The 24,412-nt window shown below is 43.9% G+C and overlaps 1 long non-coding RNA gene across 1 annotated transcript in view; it reads right to left on the bottom strand.

Annotated features, from left to right (window-relative positions):
- Positions 1-272: 272 nt before the first annotated feature.
- LOC118021869 overlaps positions 273-24,412 on the bottom strand; it is a 304,316-nt gene continuing 280,176 nt past the window's right edge. Inside the window, exon 4 of the long non-coding RNA XR_004682329.1 lies at positions 273-668. This is a non-coding gene — a long non-coding RNA (uncharacterized LOC118021869). The remainder of the gene's footprint in view (positions 669-24,412) is intronic.

Below are 24,412 nucleotides of genomic sequence, written 5' to 3' on the forward strand. Positions count from 1 at the left end.
ATAAAGTATAAGATGCCTCCCCCACTGCTCCTACAAGCCCTGGACTTCTCCCGACCTCAACGTCCACATGATGTTTACCGAGTGAGACAGCTAGGGTGGGAAAGGTTATTCTATTTGAGAAATCTCAACCTAGGTCTGCACAAAAGCTCCCGGTGGACTAAATGGGGAAGGAGGGGTGTTGCGGAGCTCCCTCTCCTCTCCCTTGTCTGAGACCACGGTACCCCCATCTGTTCAGCAAAGGCTTCAGGTCACACCCCGTGCTCCTTCCTCCCCCAGAATCGCCAGCCATCAATGAGCTGCCTCTGCCGAGTTCACTCCATCTGGAATCCTCTGGGAAAACAGACACGGATTGTGTACACTGCAGAATTAGCCTTTATATTTCACTGTGTCTGTTGAGGCGGCGGTGAACCAGATGTGGTTTTCGGCAGACATGACTTCAAAAGCCGTAAACACACTTATCAGTAAACTGCAGAGCATGAGGCAGCCGGCAACAGTCAAGGTCACTGACAGGTGACATGGCAAATAAAGGGAGATTAAAAGCCATGCCTTGTCTGACATGGGCCCATTTGATACTTACCAATGGCAGGATACGGAACATTGCTTACTCTTGATGGGAAGTCATTGAACATAGTGTAATTTCTTGCAAAGTGAGTCCCTGCCATTTTTCTCTAGAGGAAAAAAAAAAAAAAAGGAAAAGAAATAAAACAAAATACAGGTAAGCTCTCTGCTGCTGGTCTATGTATTTTTGTTTATGTATTACTAACCTTTTTTAAGAGTTTGCCATTGGCCAGATTTTCTGCTAAGGGTTCCCCCTTTTGATCCCCAGTCCGACCATCTTTATCCTCATTTTAATAATTATTCTCTCTTTCCAGGAGGGGAAACTGAGACTTGGGAGACTTACGGTAACCTTCCCAAGATAGTCAGTGACCAGCCAAGACTGGAACACAGAGATTATGTTATAACACTTATGCATGATGACAGAGATTTACTCTCGGTGAAGGTGAGAGTGTATTAGGAGGACATCCAGATGGCTTGGCTTTCTGGCAGTATGAACAATTGGCATGCAAACGGAATCCTACCTAATTTTTGGACACCATCCTCCTCTGCAGTCGAGAAATGTGCACACTAAAAAATTGCTAGAAATGGTTATTTGCATGCCGGGGCAACAGAACCAACATCCCTCGATTCTGCATCTCTGTGGCATAAGGAGGATTTCCATAAATCAAGCTTTCTTCTATCCCAAATAACACCTACATATGCCAAGGAAATGTACTATTTGAAAAAGGCTATTCAAAGACAACTTTTGCTTTTCACTCACTAATCTATCATTAAGTGTAGATTTAAAAAACCAGTTTGAAAATCAGGTCTCAACCACAAGGCACATCCACTAAGAATAAACCAAATTAAAATGGTATGATTCTCTAAATATTTGGTGTCTTAAAGTTTGTCCCAGACATACGTAAGCTAGAGTCACCATTTCCTTTGAGTTTTAAATATATTTGACCTAAGCTGCCATCCCAAGTCCTCGGAGTCTAACATCCTCCCAAGATTTTTGTGGAATCATCAGGGTTTATGTTCCTCTTGATTACATCTGCCTGTAAGTTCCTACCCCCTGTTACTCTCCCTGTCACACACATTTTATCTCTCAAGGCCCTTCTCTTCTCTGCAGTGTGTGGACCCAGGGAGTCACAGCTTCCTTTTCTGGTGTTCCTTATTATGTCTGTCATTGTCAACACTTTGAGCTGACCAAGAGGGGTTCTACCACAGCAATGCCAATACCTTAAAATTGGCCATTAGAGATCTCAAGTCTACTTGACCCCCTAACTCAACCTCTACCTCACACTTCCAGAACTGGCAGAATAAGCTCTGTTCCAGCCTCTGTGGCCCTCACGGTTTCTCAGTCATGCCAAATTCATTCCTACCCCAGGGCTTTTGCACTTGCCAGATGATTGTCCCTCAAATAGCCTCAAGATTGCTCTGTCACTTCCATCATGTCTGTGTACAATGTTACTGTACTGGAGACATCTTCCTGATGATTCTTTATAAGCACACCTTGATCTTCCCTTCCTCCTTTGTCTCTGTACCTCTCATCAACACCTGCCATACTGCGTATTTTTTTGCTCACATTTTTTTTTCATCTGTCTCCACTGCCAGAACTCATGTCTCGTAAGGGTGGTGATTTCGCCTACTGAGTTCTCTCCTGCATCCCCAGGATCTAGGACAGAGGAGTACATATAGCGGGGGATCAATGCAATGTGTTGATGGAGTAGAAGAATCAGTAAACACACTTTTCAGTTAATTAAAGTGTTGCTTTTTTTTTCAGGAGCCATGTCAACATGATCACCTCGAAGTATAATTAAGTAATTAGGGTGATATTTTGCCACTACAGAGAAAGCACCACATGGACAATGTTACATTGGAGGAGAACTCATGATCTGGGCTAGAATCCAAAGGCTTCTACCAAAAAAAAAAAGTAAATTATCTCATTAATAATTTTAGATTGGTTAGAGGTTGAAACGATCATATGTTGGGTATTTGGGGATAAATAAAATATGCTATTAAATTAATTTTACCAATACACTTTACTTTTTTTCAAGATTTGTTTGTTTGAGAGAGACAGAGAGGGAGCAGGGAGGAAGGGCAGAGCGAGAGGGAGAGAGAGTCCCAAGTAGGTTCCACACTCAGTGCAGAGCCCAACATGAGGCCCAATCTCAAGACCCTGAGTTCACAACCCAAGTGGGAACCAAGAGTTAGTCCCTTAACTGACCGAGCCACCCAGGTACCCCTCACTTTACTTTTTAATGCAGCTATTAGAAAATTTTAGATTATATATGTGGGGCACCTGGGTGGTGCAGTCAGTTGAATCTCTGACTCTTGGTTTCGATTCAGGTGGTGATCTCAGGGTCGTGAGATGGAGCCTCACAATGGGCTTAGAATGGAGTCTGCTTGAGGTTCTCTCTCTCTCTCCCTCTGTCCCTCTTGCTCATGCTCTCTCTCTCTCTAAAATAAATAAATAAAATCTTTAAAAATAAATACATGCATTACATATGTGACTTGTATTCTATTTCAATTGGACAGCACTGTTCCAGATTCTTGCTCTCCTCTTACACACATATACGTGTACATATATATTGTGTTTATTAAAATAGGAGCACACTGCACATACTCTCTCATACACCTGCTGTTTTTACCTAACAATTTACCAGAAACATTTCTGCAGGTCAGGAAATTAGATTCTCATCGTTATTTTTAAGGGCTCCAGAGTATAACACGAAGTGCCTCAGAGTTTATTTAACCTGTAATAGGATTTGTCTAGGCTACTTCTTTTCCTTTTCTTCTCTTCCCTCTTTCTCTTCTCTTTTTCTCTTTGTTATTGGCATAGAACATCCTGCGACAAGTTGCATTACAAGAAAACATGTGTACATGTCCTGTTCCTTCCCTAGGATAAATTCCTAAAATATATTTAGGATTCCTGGGAACCAAATAAGTGACAAGCGCCTTGGACCAGCCACTTTACGAGCTGGGGATGCTACGAGGTGAAGCAGCAGAGTGATTTCAAAAGCCTTTGACCAATGGCTTCAAGGCTCAGGAGCACGTGGCCCCAGGACGCAAAAGACAGTGTAATGGGGGGTTGGACATACAGGGTCCTGGAGACAGACAAGTCAGGTTCTGATCCATGTTCTCTGTCACGTCTGACCATGTAACTTCCAGTTTTGTAACCTCTCTGAGCCTTGGTCTCCATACCTAAGAAATAGGATTATCAATTGTACCTCCCGTGTAAGATCACTCTTAGGATTGAATGAGATGCCAGGTTTAATTACTCAGTATGGTGCCTGGCTCTTGGCAAATCTTTTGGTAATTATTAACATTTTTGAGATCTTGTTTGGATCTGCCAATCAACACACATACACGCACACATCCATGCACACAGATTTCTGCATTTATGTCATACTCTCCCCTCTCTCAACTACTTTTTTCAAATAGAGATCTATTTGCTAAAATAAATTGAAATGGGTAAAGAATATGAGGCACAATTTATACTAGATATATCTGCAATTACTAACTCTGAATTAAACATATCCCTTCATGAATAATGAAGCAGAAATAGGCCAAAGGAAAAATGAGATAAGATCTTAAATCCATGTATTTTTAATTGCTTCATTATCTAAAATTTGCTATGAATAGCAGTGGATACAGTTTGCTGTTTAAAGCACAAAAAGAAATAGGAATTTTCAGCCAAATCACAAAAGGCTATCAAAAATTAATTTTGTGTGCTGTGATCATTGAAAATGTAAGTGATTTTGAGGCAGGGTGACATTTAAAAATACCATTTATATGCTAATAATGAATGTATTTTCTTCATTTTGATGCAAAATAAATTTTATTTTCATTTTAATGAACTGTAATGAATTATAAGCTTTCTCTTTTTATCTTTGGGTAAAAGTTTGGGACAGAGAGCAGAAGGTTGGCAGATGACAGGCAAAAGGTCTGAGAAGGAATGAAAAAGGGACAGGTCCTGTCAGCTGGTAGTGACCTCCTAAACTGCATGGGAACCTTTGGAGTTGAGGTGGTTTTCTTTAGGTTTCTAGAAATTTCCAACAGTCAGATTTACCTCAGAGGTGACAAGCTATCCATTGGTGCCATATTAGAAAAGGGTATCTATGAACTATATTGAATTAATCATCCTTTATTTCTTACATGGAGCAATATTCACATTGTGGAATTTGAAAGAAGAACGCAGTTATATGACTCTTGGCATGCATACCACTCTCTGAAAGATATTTTTCAATAATAATTTATTCTTTGCCGAAGCCTTACTCTTCTCTGGCACTTGGCTAAGTGTTCGACCCGTTCTTCTATCTAATCTTCATGAGGGCCCTAAGAAGGTAGTATTATTATAATCCTCATCTTACAGATGAGAAACTTAAAACCCAAAGGAGGTAAGCAATGTCGCAGATTGTCCGTTGTGGAGTTTAGATTCAAACTCATATCTGTCTATGAGTTAAGCGTCATACATTTACTTATGTATAACATTGATTCCTTTTTAAAAAGAGGAAATGGGATGTTAATGTTTAAGCCAAATAAATGAATTGCGAATGGTAAAATTTCAGGCATCTGTGAGAAAAAATGCTTGTGGCTGGGGGGGGGGAGGGGCGGGCAGGAAGAAAGACACTGGGGTGCCCTGGGATGTCACTGCCCATTCTGCCTCCAGGAGGGAGGAACCTGCTGAGAACCTCACCTATGTCCTGGCTACGGTTTAAAGCCCAATTAGTTACTTGACCATTTGAAAGGATGGAGTGCTCGAGACTTCCACACACATGTATCAGGGCATCGGTGGAAAATACCCAGGGCCCTGCTTGGCTGAGAGGCCATTCATTCTCCCTTGAGGGTCTGCCATTATTCTCTGATATCTGACTTCTTTGAAGTGAGGAGCCAAGTTTCCAAATTCATTTCTGTGTGCCCCTCATCCCTTACTCTTAGATCACAGACTGCATTTGCTGACTTGGTTGTTGATGTTAATTCCCTTTAACCAGGGTCTCTTTAAATGGGACCTTGTGAGTTATGGAGCAGTAATTCACCCCTTCAGATCTAGTGGACCCAAGGCCACAGGCCGGCTCCTATTAAATGGAAAGGTCTGAATTATTATCCTATAATTCACCTCTTGGAAGTGTCTTAATTCAATTACACTATGTTCCTGAATGACTATTAAAAGAAATAGAAAAAGGGTTCTGGATCTTTCTTGTTACAATCCAAAGTAATTTGCAGTGCCAGAGAGTTCTTCCTCTCAAGTTGTTAGGAAATTAAACAGAAAGATGCAAGAAAAGAGCCTCTTATCACTAGCAATGCTACACTGTAGACATTCAGTCGTGCCTTAACCGATGGAAACGTGGCAGGGGTCACAGCAAACAAGTGTCTTCTCTGTGACCAAATAAATCCTTTTGATTTATGTCTCTGCCCCCACCCCCACCCCACCACACACACACGCTGTTCCCATTTTTGCATTGTTCTCATAGAAAGTTTAAGACTGGTGCTCTGTTCTGTTCTAACCTACCCCTTAGGACAACATAAGACTTTGTATGATAAATGCAGATGGCTAAGGCTTGGTGACCTGACTAGCTTCAACAGAAGCAAAGATAATCCAATTTTGGCAATAACCAAAGAATTTGGGATTCCCTTGGGTCTTAGTTTGTGTTCTCCCAGAAGCAGACCCTGAGACAAAGATTCATATATGCATAGTTGATGTGAGAGGGAAAAGTAGTGAGATTGGGGAGGGAAAGACGCCAGTTCTCAGGGTATCAAGTAAGATACTCCTATGGGCGACCGGGGCTCAGTCCCACTGGGGAGCCCTAGGGAATGGTGCGGAACAGAGCAGTAGGGAGTGATGATATTTATACCAACTTCCCTCAGGCACAGGTTGAGAGCTGCTCAGGAAAATGATAAATTGGCCAACTTTGTCCCTGCTGTCCTCATGCACTTCAGGAGCTTAGGATTCTCATTTGACCATCTGATTGTCTTCATTCCACTTCCTGGTCAAAAACTATAAAACGTGGTTCGCCTGGGTGGCTCAGTCGGTTGAGCATCTAACCTCTGGCTCAGGTCACGATCCCATGGTCCTGGGATCGAGTCCCCCATAGGGCTCTTTGCTCGGCGGGGAGCCTGCTTTTCCCTCTGCCTCTGCCTCTCCCCCTGCTCTTGCTCTCTCTCTTTCTCTGATAAATAAAAACTTAAAAAAAAAACAAAACCCTACAAATTGCCTTTCTGAAGCTCAGAAACACTCATCCTCAAGTCAATAAAGGGCACAGATAAAAGCTTGCACATTCCCAGGCTCAAGTCCTGTCTTGTGATCATGAGCAGTTATTATTAGTCATGTGATCATGAGTAGTTACTACCGTGAGACTCCGGTTTCTCATCTGCAAAATGGAGGGAGTATTTCCCAGGGTACTGTGGGAAATAAATGAGCTCAGGTCCTTACCTTAGTAGCCTAGCACACAAATGGCCACTATGATCCAAGGAGGTTGATGAGGTTTTACTTTGGGGGTAATCAGGAAAACCATTTCTCCTGAAATGGGCAGGTCTTTAATTCACTACCCCTCCCATCTTAACCTGGTCCATTTCTAACTTTCTAGACCAATTTACTCTCAAATGCAGAAAACAGATGTTCTACCAAGAATCTAAGTAGAGATCGTCCTCTGATGACGTACAAACCACAGGTAGGCAACATATATGGTTTTAGAGACATCTTGCAAAGTATATTAAAGTGAATAAATGTATTTAAAATTTCAGATTTCTGGGGTGCCTGGGTGGCTCAGTCGGTTAAGCATCTAACCTCTGGCTCAGGTCATGACCCTGGAGTCCTGGGATCCAGCCCCGAGTTGGGGTCCCTGCTCATCAAGGAACCTGCTTCTCCCTCTCACTCCCCCTGCTTGTCCTCTCTCTGTCAAATAAATAAATAAAATCTTTTTTAAAAAATAAAATAAAATTTCAGATTTCTACTGAAATGTCCAAAGGTCTTGCCACACTGGGTCCAACTGCCATTTTACAGCACTGGGTAGACGTGAGAGACAGATGCTTCTAGCCTGGGTGAGCCCCCCCACCCCCAGGTGTCTCCCAGTTCCCACAACTCCCTATTTTAATGGCCTGCTTTATTCCTTCCAATTACCTGCCTGGCCTCTGTAGGCATTTTTGAGTTTGTAACTTCTGTTCTAGTTCTTCCGACCAAAAACGGTTGCTCTAAACACACTCCTGCGTAACAACAAAGGTCTATCCAAAATGATTTATCTTTCATCTCATTTTAATGAAGAAAAGACTACTGAAATGTGAGTCATATAATCAGCTATGAATACGGTATGCAGCAGGGGGGACGTTGCCGCTGCTTAGGGCATACTAGTGGAACATCTCTGGCTTAGAATAGGAAACTGTGCTCCATCAGCAAGAATTAGAGAACCAGGCTGGGCAGTCATCGGACTAAAGGAGCGAACAGCCACAAAGCCACCAACCTCAAGTGCACAGCCCACAGAGATGAGATCAGGCGGGCGCCCGCGCTTTAGTCTAATAGGCTTGTAATTGGCTGATCTCCATCGGCCTCTTGTGAACAGGACATCTTTTGTACCTGGGGTGGTGACAGACATGGAAATGAGGAGCTGTGGGTGGTGACTACTTAATAAGGAGTGCTGGGCATGTGGTGGAAAATTGCTTCTGCTGAAGCATAAAGGAAATGGGTCAGCATTTTGCGAGGTCTGGAGGGAAGAGCGCCATCTCTGAGCTTCTGACCCATCTGCTCACTTTAAGAAATTTGCTGACCTCATCAACAGATTCCATCCACAGGCATGTTCTATTTAGCACAGGATTCCCAACCTCGGCATTACTGACATTCGGGGCTGGATCATGCTTTGTCGTTGGGGGTTGTCCTGCACTTTGCAGAATTTTAGCAGCTTCCTTGGCCTCAGTCTCCACCTGTGTGCTATCTACCAGGAGCAGGCCCTCCCCAGATGTGCAACCACAAATACCTCCAGATATTGCCAATGTCCCCCAGGAAGCAAAATCACTCCTGGTAGTGAACCACTGGTTTTAGCCTGTGTAGCGTTTAACTATTTTTTCAAATCAGTGGACTCTCTTTTAAAATTAAGGAGTATCACTTTAAATCTTAATATCTGGCCTCTCTATGAAAAGGTCAAATGAGTTAGCAATACTGGGTCCAGCCCCTTTCCTCTACATCTTAGCCTCTGTTACCCCTCTAACTCTTGTACTTCTGCCCCCCACCAATTCCTCCTCTCGACTCAGTCTCCTCCAGCCACACAAATTCCTGTCCAGATGTGCTCCTGCCTCAGGGCCTTTGCACTTGCTGTTCCTGCCACCTAGAAAGTTTTTCCCCAGATATGAACATGGACTGCTCCTCACTTCCTTCAGGTCTTCACCCAAGCATCACCTTCTTGGTAGGGGTCTTCTCTGGCCACTCCACCTACAACCTTAATACCTCTCCCCTCCAAATTTCCTATCCCCATTCCCAATTTTATTTTTTCTCATTAGCATTTATCTAACCGGTTAGATAAGCATCTGTCTTTCCTTAAAATCTTGATAGTTCGTTCATCATAGATATCCTGCATTCATTTTACTTTTTAAATACTGCATTAAAATACCATTATCTTGATCACTGAGTTTTTTGCCATCCTCCTCTAAATTTTGCCAAGTGCGTGCCTCATTTGCCCCACCCTAGTCCTGGCACCATTACATACGCTGACTTATTTTTCTTGCTTATTGTGTGTCTACCTCCGGCACAACATAATCTCCATGAGGGCAAGGCTTTTTTATCTACTTTGTGCACTGCATTAGATTTGTGCAGAGGATATGGTATGTGTGTAATACATAATGAACAACTGAATGAATTCCTGCCTGGCAATATACTGAACTATAGCTGAGATTCCATATCTCAGTTTTATTCCTCAATTCATTCATTCGTTCATTTTGCAAACACATGGAGGACACCTACTAAATGCCAGGCATTGTGCTAGCTCCCAGAAAGGAAGAGGTGAGTGAGTTCCACCTGTCCTAAAGCTTAGGGAATGGATGGGGGCCAATTACGATATAGAGAAATAAGTGTGTAGAAACAGAAAGGTTAGAACTTTAACACATGAATTGGGCGGGGGGGACTCACAAGTCATCACATAACAGCAGGAGTAGGTAACATAGAAGGTTTCCATCAGCAGTGCACATGCTCCAGCTTCATGGAAACCAAAACTTTTCCCAAAGATCAGGAGACACAGTCCATATTCACCGTCATTTAGTCCACAAATATGTACTGAGTATCCATTAGCTGCAAATCACTCCTGTAAGCCCTAAGAACACCACAGCAAGCAAGTCAGAGGCAAGCATGAAACAATGAATTCCTAAAATTGCTATCTAATTGTTATTGTAAGTGGTCTGAAGAAGATGTACAGAATATCAAAAGAGCTGGACAGGGGAACCCAACTTAGACTAGAATCAGTGGAGCGTCCCTGAGAAGACATTTGAGCCTACGAAAAGGAGCTGATGAAACAAAAAATGCAAAGGAGTGAGGGCATTCCAAGCAGAGCACACAGGAAGAGCAAAGGCCCTGAGGTGGAAGGAGCTAACAGGAGGCCAATGGCACTGAACTGCAGACTGCAAGGTCAGAGTGAGATGCGGTAGAGATGGACAGGTAGGCAAAGGGTAAGCCACACAGGATGCTGTGAGCAATCAACTCATCTTTGTCTTATCCACAGGTTGCACTGGTGGTAGTAGGGGAGAGCTTCAGGCCGGGGCCACGGAGGGAATGTGAACAGGGAAATGACTAAAAGGTGTAACAAGTCTGACCAAGGGTGAAGTCCAGAGAATATCTAGAAAGAGAACACTACTTGGAAACGGAATCTGGTTTTTCTTGGCCACCTTCATGCTATCTAAATAATTGGGAAAGAGCAGACAAAGCCAGCAGGAGAGAAAAAACAAAAACCAGGCAGGAGGCCTTGGCCAAGGGAAGGAAATCCAAGAACAACGCCACCACACCCACTGTCATGCTCCTCTCCAGCAGAAAACAGGCTCTGAATTGTTTAAAGATGTTTTTGAGTCGCTTTCTTAACATACACTGGAAATTGCACAGGTTTTGTTTTGTCTTTAATCAAGTGAAAATGCACCATAATTTTGTTTAGTCATTAAAATGTTCTATAGCAAATCTTGTCAACAAGAGCCATTTAAAGGATTTTAATCAGTCTTAGTCAATCTCAAACAAGGTCGCGGTACAGGATTTGCAACAAGACAAGGGGGACACGAGACGCCCAAGACAGCAGCCCGCGCGTCCTGCCATCCATTGCTGAGAGCTGTTTCTGCTCCCCTTGTTTTTTTTCTGCTGTTCAGACTTGCCAGTTTTCACATCCATCACCATGTCCAACTTAGCTTACACACATGAGAGTCATTCCACAGGGTCTGGAGGCAGAATCCATGAATGGGCGGTATTACCCACCAGGGAGGCAGATACTCTCTTTGGATTTAATTAAAAAAAAAAAAAAAATCATCCCTTATGTGTCTTTGTCTCCTAGAAGATGTTATAATCCATGCAAATCCTATAAGGATTAGAGATCCCGAGCAGAAGGGAAAGCCCAGAATGTGCTGCTGGAACTAGAACATTAAGGTATTACCCAGATGAAATGTCCAGCCAGCAACCTCTCTTGAATTTTACCATTTCAGACATCCATTCACATCTGCATCTGAGAGGATCCTTTTGCCCCGCCTTTCCCCAAAGGAAGGTGACCTTGCTGAAACCACCCACTCTTGGCCAGAAACTTCCTTTCTCTTCCCCCTTTTGCCCATGAAAGCCTTCCTTTTTTTTTTTTTTTAAGAATTATATTTATTTATTTGACACAGAGAGAGAGAGAGAGAGAGCATACAAGCAGGGGAAGCAGCAGAGGGAGAGGGAGAGGCAGACTCCCCACTGAACAGGGAGCCTGACATGGGACTCGATCCCAGGACCCCGGGATCATGACCTGAGCCAAAGGCAGACGCTTAACCAACTGAGCCACCCAGGCACCCAAAAACCTTCCATTTTGCACAGCTCCTTGGAGCTCCTTTCTATCTGCTAGATGGGATGCTGCCTGGTTCAGGAATTGTTGAATAAAGTCAATTAGACCTTCAAATTGACTCAGTTGAAATTTGTGTTTTTTAACAATGATAAGAGAGCAGCTTATCAAATTGTCACTTAGGTGTCCCACCAGAATCTTCAGCTGAACAGATCTACATAAAGTCTCATGAGAGAGTCTGCATCACGTGGATTCTGGGATCAGACAGCCTAGGTTTGAAATCCTGGCTCTGCCATTTACCACTTGTGGGACCTTAGGAAAGCCACTTAAGGGGGCGCCAGGGTGGCTCAGTTGGTTAAGCGTCTGCCTTCAGCTCAGGTCATGATTGCAGGGTCCTGGGATCGAGTCCCAGGTCAGGCTCCCTGCTCAGTGGGGAGTCTGCTTCTCCCTCTGCCTCTCCCCACTGCTCCTGCTGTCTCTCTCTCTCAAATAAATAAATAAAATCTTTTTTAAAAATTTAAAAAATAAAAAAAAGGAAAGCCACCTAACCCTCTGTGCCTCAGGCCTCCATTTGTAAAACAGGAATCACGATGGTCCCTCCATCACAGGGGTGCTGGGAAGGTCACACGAGTGGATGACTGTAATCTATTTAAGAACGGTGCTTGGTATGTCGTGAGCTCCATAGGCGTCTGAGTCTTACTTATCCCCTGAAAGTCACGCCCAAACGTGATTCTCCTGGGATTCTCATCTCAGAAAATGGCATCACCCTCCACCCAGGCACCAACACCAGGATGGGTTACATCCCACAGTGTTCTCTGTACTTCCTTCTTCTACTTGTGACAAATCCAATTTTAAATGGTTATTTGGTTATTATTAACGTCGGTCTCTGTCTCCCACTCAACTCTAAGCTCTAAGGCAGTTGAGAGTTTGTGTCTGTTTTTCAGGGACCAGCCCACAGTATTGAATGAATGAGGGACTAAAACAGTTGCAGGTCTCGTGGACTGTTAACAACTAGAAACTTTTAAGAAGTTATGAAAATTAAAATGGACAATGATACAGGGAGTGTGATACTGTGATTTATAATAAGAAATATATATTTTGGTCTTTGTCCCCATTTCTGGCATAGAGCTCCTAAAACCCTTATAATTTCCAAAGTGTTCAGAGTGATCAAGGTGTATTTTGTTACGTTAATGAGGTGGCTTTTGGGGGTGCCTAAGGATGGGGGCTGGTTGCTAGTAGACCACCCATGTGATTAGAGGTCTGAAACGGTCAGTTTTTCCCCCCATCCCCAATGCCAGGGAAGGGAGGGGTCTAGAAATGAGCTCAATCACCAAAGGTCAATGAGTTCATCGATCATGCCTATGTAATGAAGCCTCTGTAAAAACCCAAAAGGATAGGGTTTGGAGAGTTGCTGGGCTGATGAACACATGCTCACATGGGTAAAGCGGCGTGCCCAGAGGGGGCATGGAAGCCTCACATCCTTTCCCCACACCTTGCCCTATGCATCTCTTCCATCTGGCTGTTCCTGAGTTCTATGCTTTTATCATAAACTGATGATCTAGTAAGCAACATGTTTCTCTGAGTTCTGTGAGCTGCTCTAGCAAATTAAGCAAACCCAAGGCGGGGGTCACTAGAACCTCTGACCTACAGCCAGTTGGTCACAACTCCAGGTAACAACCTGGGTTTGCAACTGGCATCTGAAGTGGGCAGAAGGGGGTGGAGGGGGACAGTCGTGTAGGACTGAGCCCTTAGCCTATGGGATCTGATGTAGATAGCGTCAGACTTAAGTTGAATTGTAGGACACCCAGCTGATGTCTGAGAATTCTTTGTTGGTGTGGATCTCACTTACACACACACACACACATACACACACACACACACCCCAGAATTGGTGACCAGAACTCTTTGAGGGTTAAAAAAAAAAAAAAAAAAAACAACATTCGTTGCTTTGCTTGATGACACAGTCAGGGAAGGTGGAAGAGTTTGTGTGGATATAGCTAAGATTGCCTTTGTCTGGTCTGCTTGGCTACTTTTTCTTTAGGATGGTGGGGAAACAATGCCTAAAAATGTGACTTGGAGTCATCTGACAAGTGGAGCTGGGAGAGGCCAGAGGAGAGGGGAGAGTTTCCAAAAGAAGAAGGCTGCCCAGCAGGTGTTGCTTCAGTATTGTGAGTCTTCACCGTTCTTAAGCTAAGGCCGTATTTCCAGTTCCTTCCTGGGTGTCCAACCACATGGCCTTCGGACTCTTAAACTAAACAAGCCAAAACTTGGTTGAGTCTGTCAATTTCTCCCCCAAATGTCCTCTACCTGGGTCTGTGACATTAGCATTCACCTCATCACCCAGCACTAATCAAACAAGTCCTCCTGGATTTTACCCTTCTTCCTTCAGCCTCCTCTCGCCCCATACTCACCCCACCGGTACTAGATTGGAAGTGAGATCAACAGTTCTTCCTACAATATCTAGACGGGAGGCGTGGAGAGTTTGCTACAGAGCTTGGCCCACGACAAGGCCTCATATGTGAGTTCCCTTCTCTGCCAGACAGAACCCCTTGTGCTCATGGGCAGGGATCCAGTTGGCAAAGACAGTCTGCATTATCCCAAAATTGAGCACTGCAGCAAGGATGTCCTGGCCCAATTAAATTCCTTTCCATTTGTTCATGGAAATTCAAAGATATTCCAGTTCTAGCCTGCATTTCTTCTATCTCCCTCAAAGCAGGCCAAGAAAAAAGACATCATCTCTGAGTTTTCTCGGTTTATCGTATCTTCCTCAGCATCCCAGAGAGATCCCTGGCTTGTGTAAAATGTAATCCACGATCTCTTAGTGCACACACTGCAAGGGCAATGGGTGCCAATTTACCTGTGTGGAGGACCAAACTCTCATCACTCGGGGATCTGTGGATATTGAGAGCCCCTTATGTTGCGTCCAGCACATGATCACGGGATAAAGACCAACTCTTTACCATGACCACAAATCCAACTCCCTACCTACTCGTCAGCCTCCTCCCTCTCTCTCTAGCCCAAACCCCCTCTGCTCTGGACATACTGCCCTTTACTTCTTTTCACTTCCCCCAACATGCTGTACTAACTGCCCCCCTACCTGGAACGTTCACTAGGTTAGGGCCACTCTCCCTGCAGACCTCAGCAATAGCATCACTTCATCTGAGCCTTCACTGACCTTCCCAGTGAGATCCAGCTCCCCTAGTACATGCTCTCAAAGGCTTGGGTACCTCCAAGGCTGCCTTAGATTCAGCTGTGTGATCCTTTCACTTAGGTCTGCCTCTCCCACTTGACTGTATGTTTCTCCGGGCATAAATCTTATCTGTGTATTCCCAGAATCTAACACAGCATCTGACCACAAGAGGCATTCCCCCCCAATTTTTGTTTGTTTAATTGATTACTTACTATCCAGCAGTTTGCTAAGCACTGGACACACATTCATGAGTCAGATACACAGAGTGTAGTCTCAAGAAACCCACAGACCAGTCAAGGAGATGATAGGAACATAGAAAGCACCAGGAGAGTGCCATTAAAATGCACAGGTAAACACCAAAAACTAATGATGTATTGTATGGTGACTAATATAATGCAATAAAATAAAATAAAATAAAATAAAATAAAATAAAAATAAAATGCACAGGTAAGAAGAGGGGACTTTCTCTCTCTTTTTTTTTTTTTTTTAACTAGAGGGAATCAGAAAAAGAAGAAATGGCAAATGAGCTGAACCTTGAAAGCTCGATGGGGTTTGGACCCGCCTGGAAGAGGGAATGACAACCCCGAGGAGGAGGGGACCGTCAGAGCAGGGAAGGTACAGGAGTAAGAACACAGCACTCAAAATCAAAGTGAGATTTTAATGTGCTAAGGACAGTATTCTTGGCCAGCTGAGCACGGAGCTTCACCACCCGGAATGCTCCCACAGGGACTGGAAATGGAAGGTTGGCAGATGAGCACAAAGCACCATTTTACCAGCGGTCAGGACTGGTGACCTCAGTGCAAGGTTCTGATAAAGCTCAGGTGGAGCTCACTGCATGGGTTTGGAGCCCCCACCTCCCCACCTCCCCACCTCCCCACCTCCCCAGGCTGCGCGAGAGAGCTTGGTGTGACCTAGTTCGGGGCTGAGCTTTTGAGGACAGTGCCCCACCTGTTAGTAAACAAGATTTTCAGCCCTGGGGGATCCAATCAGCATTCCATTCCCTCAAAGAGGATTGAAGCAGGGGACAGGCAGAGGGGAGAAGGCAGGGGGAGAGGGGTAGGGGCAGGGAGAGGTGAAGAAGAAGGTACCTTGTCCTCCGTGGGGAAAAATAATGGGAGACAGAGTTCTTTGTATTTCTTCCACCAGATGCAACTTTCCCTCTTGACATAATTAACTTTTTTTTTTAAAGATGTTATTTATTTATTCATGAGAGAGAGAGAGAGAGAGAGAGGCACAGAGGGAGAAGCAGACTTCCCACAGAGCAGGGAGCCCAATGCGGGGCTCGATCCCAGGACCCCGGGATCATGACCTGAGCCGAAGGCAGACGCTTAACGATCTGAGCCACCCAGGCGCCCGACATAATTAACTCTTATTCAAGCCTCAAAAGCAAGCACAGACTTAATACGGTCACCTCCGAAAGTCTCCTCCTGCCTCTTTTATTTTCGTTTATTTATTTATTAAGACTTTTTTTTTTCTTTTATGGCAAGACCATTAGGACAAAAGGTCTACCCTCTCAGCAAATGTTTTCGTGTACAGGATAGGCCCTATGCTGTACCAGTAGATCTCCAGAGCTAGCAGACCTCAATAATGTGGCTTAAAAAAAAAAAGCAAGGACAAGACAGGTGTCATTTGAAAGAGCTTAGTGGACCTCTATGAGGGCCTGAGGACTGCCTCTTCCTAGGGCTAAGACCTGAGGCCTCTGCGTTAGGACAAAGCCCTGCTGCCCTTGACTCATTCGCTGAAGGGGCACGGGAAGGCCCTCTTTCAAATAGAAGAAAGGAGGTCCTACAGTGAGGCATGGAGCCTCTTTAAAATTGTCTGCCCCAGGGCACCTGGGTGGCTCAGTTGGTTAGGCGACTGCCTTCGGCTCGGGTCGTGATCCTGGAGTCCCGGGATCGAGTCCCGCATCGGGCTCCCTGCTCGGCGGGGAGTCTGCTTCTCCCTCTGACCCTCCTCCCTCTCATGCTGTCTCTCATTCTCGCTCTCGCAAATAAATTCTTAAAAAAAAAAAAAAAAAATTGTCTGCAGCCGCTGCACAATTTTTGTGCTCAGCGGGCCCTCCTCCCCTTTGCTGCCCCCACAGACCAGATTCAGCCCGGCAGACTCTCAACACTGGGACCCACCAACTAAGTTGGGGCCCTAGCACTAGATTCAGCACAGATTCAGCCAGTTTTCTTACGCATACCCCACACCTCTCCGCCCACCTTTCTCCTTTGGCCAAGTTCTGTTTACTTATAACCCATCTTTCACCATAACTGGGTTTTAAGCAACTCTGAGGTGAGGATTTGGGTCTTATTTATCTGTAGGTTTTCTCCCATACAGACACCAAATTATGAGTATTATTTGCACAATATAAGGCAGTTCTAATTCTGCTACTTAAAGCTGAGTGACCCCCGGGGCAAGTCACTTAGCCCACGCTTTCACGGTCTGCCCTCTGTAGGGTAGAATGGTACCATCTCCTGGGGCTCTGGCGAGAGGGTGAGCTGACATTAGGCATGGGAAGGGTTCACGGTGAGAGCACAGCAAGTATCAGAGATTATTAGCAGGCGCTCAATCGGGATGTTCATCAAATGGAATAGTTAACAGCCTTCCCTTCTGTGGGCTCCATTTGGCAGTGAATGTATTGTGTGTAAATGTGGAGCCCAGGATGGGGAAGGAGGAAGGGGAAGGCAGATGGAAGCCCCCATCTCAACTTGAGTTTGGGGTTTGCAAGAAGAACAGTGAGCAGAGAGATAAACAGAGGTGTGTCAGTCTTCTTGGAAATCTAGGGCATTAGCTCATTTCCCTTTTAAAAGAAAATAGGTCAGCTAAGCGAAATTGTGTGCTCCGTCAAAGATATCCTCTGTGCATTTCTGAGTGTGAGTGTGAGAGAGGAAGAAAGAGAGAGGGAGAGGGACCCAGCTGGGAAGCTCTGAAGAGAAGGATTTCCCTGGAAGAGCATCCCTATGACAAGAGTCTCCTTGGGGGACCTCCTACTGTCCCTACCTTCTCATGTGGGAATCACAGTCATCACGCAGATGAATCTTCTGCTACTGCTTGTGTGTGTGTGTCTCAGTAGGGCATCCTGGTTAATAAAAGAGTCCAAGAGACCTGGCTTCAAACCCATTTCTGCCACTCACTCTGGGTGATCTTGGACAATCTGCCTTAATCGCTTTGAGCCTCAAGAGCTCCATACATAACATGGAGTCAATATGCCTTCACGTTAGCCCACTTAGGTGAGTATTAAGTTACATCCTATCTCTAAAGTGGTGCACACACAGATGCTCAAATCAGAAGGCAGCTGCTAGGGGCAGCAGAAGCAGCAACAGTCCTGATAACAATGTAGCCAGAGCAGTACGAATAGTTCTAATAGTCATTAATAGTAGCAGGAGGGGTAATGGTGGGGGTAGTGGTAGGAGTACTAATGGCAACATTTTCTTCTCTCTTCTTTTAGCTTTATTCTCTCACTGATAAGTTTCTAGCATCTGACACCATCCTAGGAATCCTGGACCACCTTCTCAATAATTTAGCACATAACAGGACTCCACAGAACGACAATGTGGGTTCCTACAGTCCCTCATTACAACTGAGCATCACGTTAAGGAAACAAAGGAATGCTGCTTCGTTGCACCTTGGCATCCGGGTTTATCTTCAAAAAAAGCTGGGGCTGGTTACTGAAAAAAAATTCTTCTCCGTGGGCTGGTAACTTATTTGCAAGTCTGCCTTAAGCACTATATCCTCTCATCACCTTCTAACGGGTGGCACTGACCTTGGCAAAAAATGTATGTGTTGGAGCAGATCAAACCCGAGAAAGAAGTGCTGAGTTCTTGAGCTTGAAATCCTGCCGGGCAGACAGCCGCTAACTCTAGTCAAGCGTATCCAGTCTTGCAAGATGATAAAACACTTCGAAAAACTGCCCACCGTTCACCTGTGATCTCAAATCATTTTCTTTTCCCATTGATTCCTTGTTCAAACTTCCAGGAAAACTAATCCAAAAGAAGGTCAGTGTTTTAAAAGGGGGCGGGCGGTGGGGGGGGGGGGCAGCTTGTTATTTCCTGCATGTCTGGTTTAGGCTATTTGAAGACAATAAAGAACATCAGGAGGTTTTAAGTTGTTCCCTTTCTACCAAAATCACTTTCAGTATGAAAACCACATGTGACCTCAGACCCACACCTATTTATAAATCCGTCTCTCCCAAATGTCTCCAGGAGAATAAGGCCAGCTGGACAGGTCCCAGGGGCACCACTGTTTAAATGGAGAGCACTATGGTGATTTCTGGGTGTGTGTGACCCTTGCCACCAGCAGTCCTGTCTTGATTCCCTACAGACACTGGTGGCAGAGAGTGAGCGGATCTGGAGGCTGCCGGAAACCCTACATCTAAAGCCACTGTTGTTATTGTTGTTTTCCTACAACTGGAATTCAAGGAGAGGTTGCTGGAAAGCGTGTGGTATGAATAATGCTTTTGTAATACTTCAGTCGAGTCAACTTCTGAGGCTCTGCTTGGGTCTCAGGAGCTCTGCCTGTCTGTCTCCATCAGAAGTAGCTTCACGGAAGGCTTCCAACATCCCTCTGGAAGCGGTCCCCACAAGATAAACCCATGTGCAGCAAGGAGCATACATCTGAGTCCAGAACCCCTCCTTGGATCAGAGCTCACAGCAGCTGCGCTGTTTACTGGAACTTTCTGCTTTTCTAACACCCTGAACTCTGAACCCAGGCTGCAAGAACGGTGTGGCATGCCTGAGCTCTCTGAGCTACATTTTCTTGACTTCACAGCCATCCTTGCTTGACTATTTCATCCTTATCCAATCAGTTGGAATTTGACTTCTGTGATTCTCTGACTTTTTATGTTTCTTCTGTATCTATTCATTTTCTTCCTTTCAGCTATCCTATTGATCCAGGCTCTTTCTGTTCATCTCTGTCCCATTCAGCCTGCATCCTGATGGCACAGGACCCAAAATCTCAGTGCTTCTGAACAGCAACAGTGATTGCTAGGAAAGTTCTTGAAATGTCTAAGGGAAATTTCTATACCCAGCTAAACCATCGATCAAATGGGAGTCTACAAGAAAGACACTTTTAGACATGGAAAGACCGAAAATACTTATCTCTCATGCATTCTTTCTTGTGAAGCTGCTGAATGGATGTATTCCACCAAAAGGAAGGAATAAACAAAGAAAGAAAAGGAAGCAGACTCTAAGGAATCCAACATGGCAGACCAGTGAAAGTAAGTCCCAGAACAATACTAAGCCACAGACTTAAAGAGTAAACCATCCAGCAGGAGTGTTCAGGGAGATATTATCAGAGAAAAAGAACAGAACCCATAGATTATTTGGGACTGTGTCAGTACATCTGGAAAATTATTGACCAGTATTGACAGAGTAGTTGGGGGATTCAGAAGAGAAGAAACACAAATATGGGAAACTAAACATAATTCAGCCATGAGCAATAATTTACATAGTCATAATAATCTAAACTCTACTACTGATTTAACCAAGTATTTTGATATAATTATAATGAAACATGGTCAAATGAGACAATGATGGGTGGGAAGAGAAGGTGGGGAAGTTGATTAAAGAGAGCCAAACCCTCGGGGCGCCTGGGTGGCTCAGTCGTTAAGCATCTGCCTTTGGCTCAGGTCATGATCCCAGGGTCCTGGGATCGAGCCCCACATCGGGCTCCCTGCTCCGTGGGGAAGCCTGCTTCTCCCTCTCCTACTCCCCCTGCTTGTGTTCCCTCTCTCGCTATGTCTCTCTCTGTCAAATAAATAAATAAAATCTTAAAAAAAAAAAAAAAGAGAGCCAAACCCTCGACCATCATAACCAGAAGCCAACAGGGAATTTATGAAACTCATGATTCTAGTAATAGAGGTATAAGCATATTATATAATATAGGCATATGGAAGGATATACCCAAAGAAATAGCTGAAAAAGAATGAACAGTTATTTGTGGGGATCTAGACTTGATCCATTTCACTATAGGCTTTGTCAGATTTTTTTTATTTTTAACTATGTACATGTACTTTAATATAATGGGAAAAAAATGTAATGTTTGTTGTCAAAACCAGAAAATATAGAAAAATATAAAGAAGGGAATACAAAGTACTCACAATCTCACAATCTTGAGATGACCACTATTCACGTTTTTCTGAATTTCCTTATAATCTCATTATGTGCAATTTAAAGAATTGATGGTTATACAGTATTATGGTTCTCCTATTTTACATTTTTCCTCTAATATTATACCAGGGGAATGTTCTCAAGTCATTAAAATTGTTTAAAACATTATTTTAACATCTGCATTATAGTCCATTAGGTGGATTTATAATAATTTACCCAATCAGTCCTTTATTATTGGACATTTAGGTTCTGTCCAACTTTTCACTTTAATTTTTTTGAAGTGCTACAATGAACATTTCTGTGCATAAACCTCTTTCCTCATTTCTGATTATTTCCTTAGAAGTGAAATTGCGGGATCAACAATGAGAAAAACAAATATTTAATGAGCAAAAAGCAGTGGAATTGTTATATGAACTTTAAAAAACCCTGCATAATTGCTATAGATTTTTTAAACACTACATTTAAAACATCTTCCTTGAGATGTTCATGCCCTGGGGCAAGTCACATCTGCCAACTTTTAGGCAAAATGGCTAGACTGTGGTTGGAAAGGAATGCTTATTTAGACAATGACTTCTGCACTGAGAGCTTACTGAGAATGGTGAGCATCATTAAATGATTTGCCCTGGAGCTTCCCCAGCTTCTTCTCCCATAGATTATACCCAGAGAACATCACTGACTTATCCAAATTCAGTGGCAGAGCCTGGACATCTTCCTGACTCCTGGTCTCAAGCACACCATAGCATCACCTGATTTGAACAGATGAGTAAACGCTTAACTCTTTCATTATCTTGACTGGTCATGGACATTTAAAGATGGACTGATAAAACAGACTTTTCCCAGTCAGCCAATGAGTCGTTGGAGACCTTGAATAATAAGTATGACTTACTGAAAGAAAACAAATGAGTCACTGAGGGTACCAGAATATGCGCTTCCGTGAAATGCAAGGAAAAGAAAGAACTTTATCCTCATTTGCATTGTAGAAAGTCAATTCAACTTATTTGAGGTTTGACTATGAGAGAGAAAACTAGGGGCGCCTGGGTGGCTCAGTCGGTTAAGCATCTGCCTTCGGCTCAGGTCATGATCCCGGGGTCCTGGGATCGAGCCCCGCGTCGGGCTCCCTACTCAGTAGGGAGCCTCTGCCAGCCATTCCCCCTGCTTGCGGGCATTCTCTAAGTAAATAAATAAAATCTTAAAAAAAAAAAAAAATTCTTTCCTTCTGCCCCTTCCCCTACTGGAGTGCACACCCACCCTCTCTCTCTCAAATAAGTGAATAAATCCTTACAGAGAGAGAGAGAAAATTTTATGTTTCTTAGATGCCTTTTGTTTATAGAATGACCTCAGATTCTTTATTCTTTTTACTTATACAAACATTCTATGGTAGCCGATTATTATATTCCCCCAGTCTCCCTTCTTTCCTGCGATGGATCACTGTCAATGGAGTATACTTTCCAGCCCCACTGATGTTGGGCCCAGTAATGTGACTGGCTTTGGTCAATGGAATGTGAGTGAACGTGACTGTGTACGAGTTTAGAGCCTAAGACGTAAGTGGCATCCTTTTTTTTTTTTTTAAAGATTTTATTTATTTATATGAGACAGAGAGGATGAGAGACAGAGAGCATGAGAGGGAGGAGGGTCAGAGGGAGAAGCAGACTCCCTGCCGAGCAGGGAGCCCGATGCGGGACTCGATCCCGGGACTCCAGGATCATGACCTGAGCCGAAGGCAGTCGCTTAACCAACTGAGCCACCCAGGTGCCCCGTAAGTGGCATCCTTAATTGTGTTTCTGATCACCCTTCTTGCACTGCTGTCATCATCCATGAAAGGGGAAGTTCAGATTGGTATACATACAGTAAATCCAAGCTCAATTTGCATCCTGAAGCACTGCTATCCCAGCCAACCCACAGACCAGCAAGTAAAACAATAAATAAGTAAATTTATATAATAAAAGAATATATAATTAATTAATTAATAAATACTGTTGCAAAGCTATGAGATTCTAAGGTTGTCATGCAGCGTGGACACAAGTGATGAATACATAACAGCTTACATTCTGGGATCTTCCCACATTCTGTGGGTTGCTGCCGTTCTCAGAAACAGCTCATTAATGTAATGCTACACAAGGAAGTAATGATTTTCTAGGGGCGCCTGGGTGGCTCAGTAGGAAAAGCATGCGACTTGGGATCTCAGGGTCCTGAGTTCAAGTCCCACATGGAGTGTGGAGATTAAATTAAAAAAAAAAAAAACCTTAAAAAAAAAAGAATATGATTCCCACAGAGGTAATACGACCCACACAAGGTCACACACTGACTAAGAGGTAGGACTGGGGCTTGAACACAAATCAGATCAATTAAGAGAACACCCCCTACACCTACAGAACTATGACAAACAATGATACAAATAGTCAAATGAAATCAAGCAGCTAAGATGTTGACAACGAATACCTTTTCGGGGATTACGGCCAGTGGGAATAGGAAACAATGGCGTGATGTGCAGAGGGAAGTGGATTTTCCTTAGTAGCCACTTTTTACATTCCTCTGTATTCAGGGAGCCATCAGACAAGTCAATGTTATTTGAAAAGCAAACCTTGCATTTCCTAGGGAAATTCTTCCCTCGTGACATCATGACATCCCGCGTACAGCTCTGTGGCCACATAAAATGTCGCAGTAAACAACTCAATATATATTTCAAACGTTAATTGCCTTCCCAGACCTTGGAATTTCTCACTGAGCTCACTCACAAGTTTTATTGAGGGCATAAAATTTATTGTGTTGACATACCCTTTAAAGTGCTGAATTCATCAAGGCCAAACCAAGCCTGGATGACATTATGGAGAGTGAGTCAAATTTTTTTATTGACAGTTTTTTCCCATGCTTCTCTTTAACATCACAACCCAAACTAAGCCACTGGGGAAAAAAAAAAAAAGCCAACACTTTTTAAAAAGAAACGTAATCATCTTTTTCCAGGCACATTCACACAGAACTGGAATGAAGCCACATTATCTATTCCAAAGAAGTCTGGGCCCCAGCAAGCAGACACAGCAATGCGAGACCAGGTTTGAAATGTCTCGGTGTGGTAACCCAGAGTCAGAGAGGCCCCTTGAGATTCTCGGATGAAATGATGAGCTTCGAAACTTTGCTATGGGACTTTCTGATTTGTTAAAAGGGAAGTTTATTGTTACATGATTCCCTAAACTGATAATTGTTCAAAATTTTGCCTCTGAGAGGCTTTGCTTGCAATTCACATGCGGACATGCCTGCTGGAGAGAGCATCTTAAAATATAAATGACTCTAAAAAGATAGAGAAAAAGCCTAGCCTTCTGTGAAGGGCTCAGCAGAGAAGGAGGATGGAAAGAGGAACAGGATGCTTCTAGAATACATATAAATGGTCCAACAAAATGAGACTAAGATGTGGACAATAAATACCATTCAAGGGGTAATAAAAAACACCAGTGAGAGGTGCCTGGGTGGCTCAGTTGTTAGTCATCTGCCTTCGGCTCAGATCATGATCCCACAGTCCCAGGATCGAGCCCCGCATCGGGCTCCCTACTCAGCAGAGAGCCTGCTTCTCCCTCTCCCTCTGCTGCTCCCCCTGCTTATGTGCTAGCTCT

The sequence above is a fragment of the Mirounga leonina genome, unplaced genomic scaffold (assembly GCF_011800145.1).
Source record: "Mirounga leonina isolate KUSES-001 unplaced genomic scaffold, KU_Mleo_1.0 Mir_175, whole genome shotgun sequence".
In the NCBI taxonomy this organism is placed as follows: domain Eukaryota; kingdom Metazoa; phylum Chordata; class Mammalia; order Carnivora; family Phocidae; genus Mirounga; species Mirounga leonina.